This window comes from Eptesicus fuscus, chromosome 6, assembly GCF_027574615.1.
Source record: "Eptesicus fuscus isolate TK198812 chromosome 6, DD_ASM_mEF_20220401, whole genome shotgun sequence".
Lineage (NCBI taxonomy): Eukaryota > Metazoa > Chordata > Mammalia > Chiroptera > Vespertilionidae > Eptesicus > Eptesicus fuscus.
The window spans coordinates 33,615,912-33,621,955 of record NC_072478.1 but is presented as its reverse complement, the minus strand read 5'-3'; the positions used below and the strand labels follow the sequence as shown (position 1 = coordinate 33,621,955).

At 45.1% G+C, this 6,044-nt stretch overlaps 1 pseudogene; it reads right to left on the bottom strand.

Moving 5' to 3' along the window:
- Positions 1 to 4,694: 4,694 nt before the first annotated feature.
- LOC103294460 (non-histone chromosomal protein HMG-17-like) lies at positions 4,695 to 5,068 on the bottom strand (annotated as a pseudogene).
- Positions 5,069 to 6,044: the final 976 nt, after the last annotated feature.

Here is a 6,044-nt window from a genome sequence, read left to right as displayed (position 1 = left end):
TTGACGTCATTGACCCTATATCAGGTCAATCTTGGACTAAGAATCATATGACCATTACTTCCAATGAATGTTCATTCATTTGCTCATTTAGGCATTCAACAAACATTTCCTGAGCACCTACTATGTGCTGTGCACTGTGTTATGCCCTGAGGACTCCAAAATAAATGGCCTAACTCTATCCTAGTACAGTAGGAGAAATAAGCTGTGTACGCCCCTAACAATTATACAGTCAGCATAAGAATGAAAGAAAGAGATAAAGTACTGTAAGAGTTCAGGGGAGAAAGGAAATCAGGATCAGGTAGAGATTCCCCTCCCCTGAATTTTGGATGGACGTAACCACATAAATCAATAAATTGGACTGTATAGCCAAGAGCTGATTGTTTACCTATTAATTAAACCAAAAGGGAGACCTAATCTTTATTGCTATCTTACTATGTCCCAGGCACTTCATAACCATCCTCTCAAACCTCCTGGTAAACACTCTTCTCTCCACTGTGCCCAGCAAGCTCCAGATTGCAGGTATGTCTCTCTCCTGTCTATTCTACATCCACATATTACAAATTGCTTCCACCCATTTACCAGAGGAGAAAAGGCTGAATAGAATGTTCTGTCTCCATCCCAATGATGGGTCATAGAGTAGAGTACTAGCCAGTTGTAACTAAACCTAAACAGGGAAAACAGGGCTTTCCTGCCATAGTTATACCCTGTGGTTGCCCCAGGTTATTTTACAGCATTGGTCAAGAACCAGGGTGTGATGGTTAATGTCATGTGTCAGCTGGACTGGGCTAAAGGATGCCCAGGTAGCTAGTGATACATTATTTCTGTTGTGTCTGTGAGGGTCTTTTCTGAGATTGGCATTTGAATCAGTTAACTGAGTAAATAAAGAAGATTGCTTTCACCAATGCAGGTTGGCCTGATAGAACAAAAAGATAGAGGATGGGAAATTCTCCATCTTCTTCTGTCCTGGTTCTTGGGCTTTCAGAATCAAGTAGGACCTACATCTTGGTTCTCAGACTTTTGGACTTTGGACTGAATTACACCCCTGCTCCCTTGGGCCATCAGCTTACAGATGGCAGATCTTGGACTTCTCAGCCTCCATAATCACATGATTCAGTTCCTCATAATGAATATCTATCTATCTATCTATCTATCTATCTATCTATCTATCTATCTATCATCTATCTATCTAATCATATTAGTTTTGTTTTTCTGGGTAACCCTGACTAACACACAGTGATAGTCTGTGAAAACAGGACCCACCCAGCCTGCCCTTCTGCCTCCTCTTCGGGGAAGATCTGGTCCCATTTTTGCTCCCTTTCCTTCCACAACAGGACTTAGCCTCTGGCGGCCCCTCCCCACCACCACCTCCCACTGTGTGAAGCATCATGACAAAATGACAAAAACATTCTCAAGGAAACGAGCTACCCCGCTCACAGAGGCCACCGCAAGTGTCAGAGAAAGCAGGGTTTGGAGTTATTCATTCTACTTCCATGGAATGAGTCCAAATCTGTGCTGGCTGGTTCCCCCTTCCTGTTTTTGAATCCAGACACTTGCTGTCACTGTATGGTCCCCGTGGCGGTGCAGAATCTTTGCGGGCCGCTCATCCTTGGTTTTTATTTCAGCAAGAGTGGACTGTTTCTCTTTTGCCTTCAACCAGCCCTCATCAGCAGATCAAGGCAGAGAGCATGGCATTTGCAGTCTGAAGGGCCACTAAGGCTTGAGGCATTCATAACCCTGAGGCCAGGAGACAAATACCCTTTGGACCCATGCCCAGCTTCGGACTTCTCCTTTGTTCAGGGGGTTTCCCAGCCTTGCCTCTCCTTGCAGGGTAGCCGTCCTCAAGCGTGCTCCCAATCTTGGCTCCTTCCTCCTGTGAATAGAACCATTGTCCTCTCCTGTAACAGCATAGATTCATTAGGCCTGTTCAGAACTATACAAAAGATTACATATGGTATGATTTTTTATATATATAGTTAAGAATTCTTTAGGCTTTGTGAACTCTTGCTGAGCCGTGGTTGTAGATGCATTATGTAGTGTGAAGAAATGCCCTTTCCCTATTGTGTGTGTATTTTAGGTACTGTTGTCATGACAATATCCCCACTTGGGTGTTACTCTCCTTAGACCCTCCAATCCATCCTGCTGGTTGATCTTGGGTGGTCGCCACTTTCATGACATCATGCCCCTGCTCAGAAGTCTACCAGGCTCCTGCCTGCGGTGACTGCTTTATTTATAACCCCATCTCCCCAAACCAGGCGATGCCATCGCTCCTGAGATTTAGGTGTTCACTCCATCAAGCAATGCTCTGCTCCCAAAGTTGCTGCAGGCCTCGCCCTGCTCTGTCTATCAGTGCACATCTTCCCATCCCCCAAAGTCCCACCTGAAAGTTTTGGTCAAATTCTCCAGATGCCATGACCAGTCTCTCCTTTTAGGAACCTGTGCTGGATTTAGACTTAATATCACATGGGTTGGAATGCAATTGGCATCCAATTGAGTCTGAGTTTTCAACAATGGCTGAGAATCAGCTGAGGAGCCTTTAAAAGAAACTGAAAACCTTTTTAAATACTAAAAGTTGTTTGGGCCTCAGGCCAAACCAAAGGCTCTGAATTTCTGAAGGTGAAGTCTGGGTGTCAGTACTTTCAAAAGCTTTCCAGGCGTTAAGGGCTGAATTGTGTCCCTGTGCCCCCACGCCATCCTGCCACATTCATACATTGAAATCCTCCTCTCCAGTCCCCAGTACCTCAGAATGTGACTATATTTGGACATGGGACCTTTAAAGAGGTAATTAAGTTAAATAAGGTAATTTATTAAGGTGGGTCCTTATCCAATACGACTGTATCTGGATAAGAAGGAGAGATCAGGACACAAACACACACCTCTGACCATGTGAAGACACAGGGAGAAGACGGTCATCTACAAGCCAAGAAGGGAGTCCTCAGAGAAACCAACCCCCTGATACCTTGATCTTGGACTTCCAGCTCCCAGAACTATGAGAAAAATTCCAGTCTGCGGTATTTTTTTATGGCAGCCCTAGCCAACTAATATATCAAATGATTCCACTGCACATCCAGGGAGCAAGCCTTCTTCTAGCACCCTGATCTCCCCACCCCACCTCCCAGCTGGATCATAATCTTCCTGAGGGCAGGGGAGGAGCTGTACCTTTTGATTCCCTCTGTCCATAGCTGGCTATTGACCCATCTGTAACTAACGGCTTGTTATGCCATAGGACATGGCCTCCATGCCCTTCTCTTCATGGTCCTTTACTCCTAATGCCCCATTATACTTGGAGATGTTTTGGACTCCCCCACCCCAAAGTTTTTCATGCTTATCATCTTGGCCAATTTTATATCATAAACAACTTGTATCATTTTCTGTTAAAGGCCTTTTTTGTTCCAGGGATCCTAACCTTAATTGGCATGTTTAATATATTCTCTTATTTTGGGTAAACATCTGACTCTTTTGACCCTCTTTATGTGGTAAACTTGGCCCACATGCCACTTCCACCAATGATTTGCCATCTGATAGGATTTTAAATCTTATTCAGTGATACCCCTGACCTCACTTACCTCCCATCTCTCTGGGGTCATCAAAGTCTCTTCCCACTGTGCGTTCAGGAGAGAACCTTGCCAAGGGCTCGCCCACCTCCACATGCCTGTAAGACCATCATGCCTAGGAGAGCCCCTCTTTTCAGAAACTGGATGGTCTTGCAAACCACTGAACTTGGGGTTTGGAACTGAACCTGGAGGTCATTTTACTTACGGGAAACTGGGGCCCAGGCAGAGGTGGAAAGTGATTGGCCCATGGTCATAGCGCTAGGCAGTGGCCAGGCCTGTGTTGGAGGCTGTCTGTCTGATAATGCAGAGATCTTTTCTCTGACCCACACTGCTGTCCTGCAGATGGGGATTTCCTCTCTTGGGAAACAATGTAGGCATAAAGCAAAAGCAAAAGCAAAACCCTCCATTCTCCAGAAATTTTTTTCCAAGCCAAACTGTATCCAGCTTTATTAAAGATACGTTTTATAAACAATCATGGTATTTCAGGCAGGACATGGGCAGACAATCGCTAATAGTATACAACAATTTTCAAGCTCCCTTCTTTAATGAACTACCAAAAATCAGAAAGCCACTATAAAACTCAATGAAATCTTCATCTGATGCTCTGAACAGGGCAAGTTTAGAGTGAGGGTTAACATTTCACATTAAGCATGCTGTTTAACAACTTTTCACAAGCCGATCCTAACTTTCAGGAAATGAAATGAAAATGGCAGAATATCAATCTGTAGATCCACAATCTAAAAAAGGAACTGCTGCTCTTTTGAGGGATGCCATCTTAATGGCGACATCAGAAAGTCTAGATTGCCCATTATACTAGTAATCAATTTTTTGGGGTCAGGTCCCAATAGGTCTCTGGGCTTATGGGAGACAACGTCTATGCTTAAAGTGGAGAGGGAGAAAGGGACATAAAATGAATTTTAGTTTCCCCACACCACAAGGTGTTTGTGCCAAAGTGCCTAACGTGTGTCAGCCTCAAGGGATCCCTCCTAGGAACCAAGAGGAAATCTCTCAAAATTAGAAGGGAAAGGTGTTTTTTTCCCCCATGTCAATCCAGCTTTGGAGACAATCTACTAGTACTATATGTTCTCCCCCCAAAAAACAACAATGAAGTGTTCTGTGTGCTAACAATATAGCTAAAAAAAAAAAAAGTAAAACAAAATTCTGAATTTTTATAAAACTTGATAAAAAATAGTATTTCAAACTGAACAGACACCAGCGATACACAGTTATCAAAAATACACACTTCATTTGGCATCTCCAGCACCTTCAGCTTTCTGTGCCTGGTCTGTTTTGGCATCTCCATTTTCTGCAGGGTTATTCCCATCCTTGCCAGCATTAGCTTTCCCCTTTTCCCCTTTGGGTACCTTCTCTCCCTTCTTTGCAGGGGCCTCTTTAGGCTTGGGCTCTGGCTTTGGAGGAGCAGGTTTAGCTTATAACCTGGCAGATCTTCTCTGTGGTTTGTCCTTCACCTTGGCTTTATCTCCTTTAGCATCCCCTTCAGCCTTTCTCTTGGGCATGATGGCCATGGTGGTGGGACGCCCAGGCTGGATGTGGGAATGCAGCAGCGTGTAGGCTTTAGTGGGTCCAAGGGGTGGTTCTCACCTCTTCCTGTTCTCTAGAATTTGCCTTGAAGTTTTCTCTCCATCTGTCCTTTATCGCCCTCAAACTTTATATCACTTTCTCCACTTGAATGCCAGTGATGGCCCAGATTGGTCATTGCTGACATGCTTCATCTCCCACCTCTGCTGTGGTCATGTCCAGCTCCCCGTGCAAGCAGCGATGGTCATGTACGCTCTGCAGGGGGACGGGGCAGAAGTTGTTAGATAAAAGTGTCAGGTCAACTTTCCAAGGGGCTAACTCAGTAAGTGCCTCTGCTTTTCTTCCTTCCTCTTACTGGAATGAGGATGAGTGGGAAAAAGAAGAGCTGGAAGAAATCAAACAGGGTTCTGGCTCCCAGCTCTCCACACTCTACTCCCATCTTGGGCTCAAGTGAATGAGTACCAACAGTGGGGGAGGGATATCTAGATAAGGTGAGAGATACTCCAACATCAAAGGGCTTTTGTCCAGCCAAGATGCATGACTGAGCTCTAAAGGAGACCTCCTTTTGGACTCCCCTGACCCCACTCCTACTCAGGATAGGGCCTCATCAAGGCATGTTTGGAGAAATCCATGAGAGGAGGTTCTGATGCTCAGCTTTCCTGAGTTACTTGGGTGCCACGGGATGTGGTCAGGACCCTGCAGGAGCTCAGGGGATGGCTGGAAGCTGTGATCTTGGTGACTGGGGAAGCAGACCATTAGTTTCAGGCTAAGCGAATCCTAGTCAAACTGCAGGACCCACAGTAGCTATCTTGTGATGATGAGAAAACTGTAGGAAAATTAGCAGTAAGGCCAACTGGGTAGAAATATGGAAGGTGCCAGAAACATTAATGGCATCATGGAGCTTCTGTACCAGCTCAGAGTGTCTATCTCCAGCTTTCTTTTATGTGAGAGATA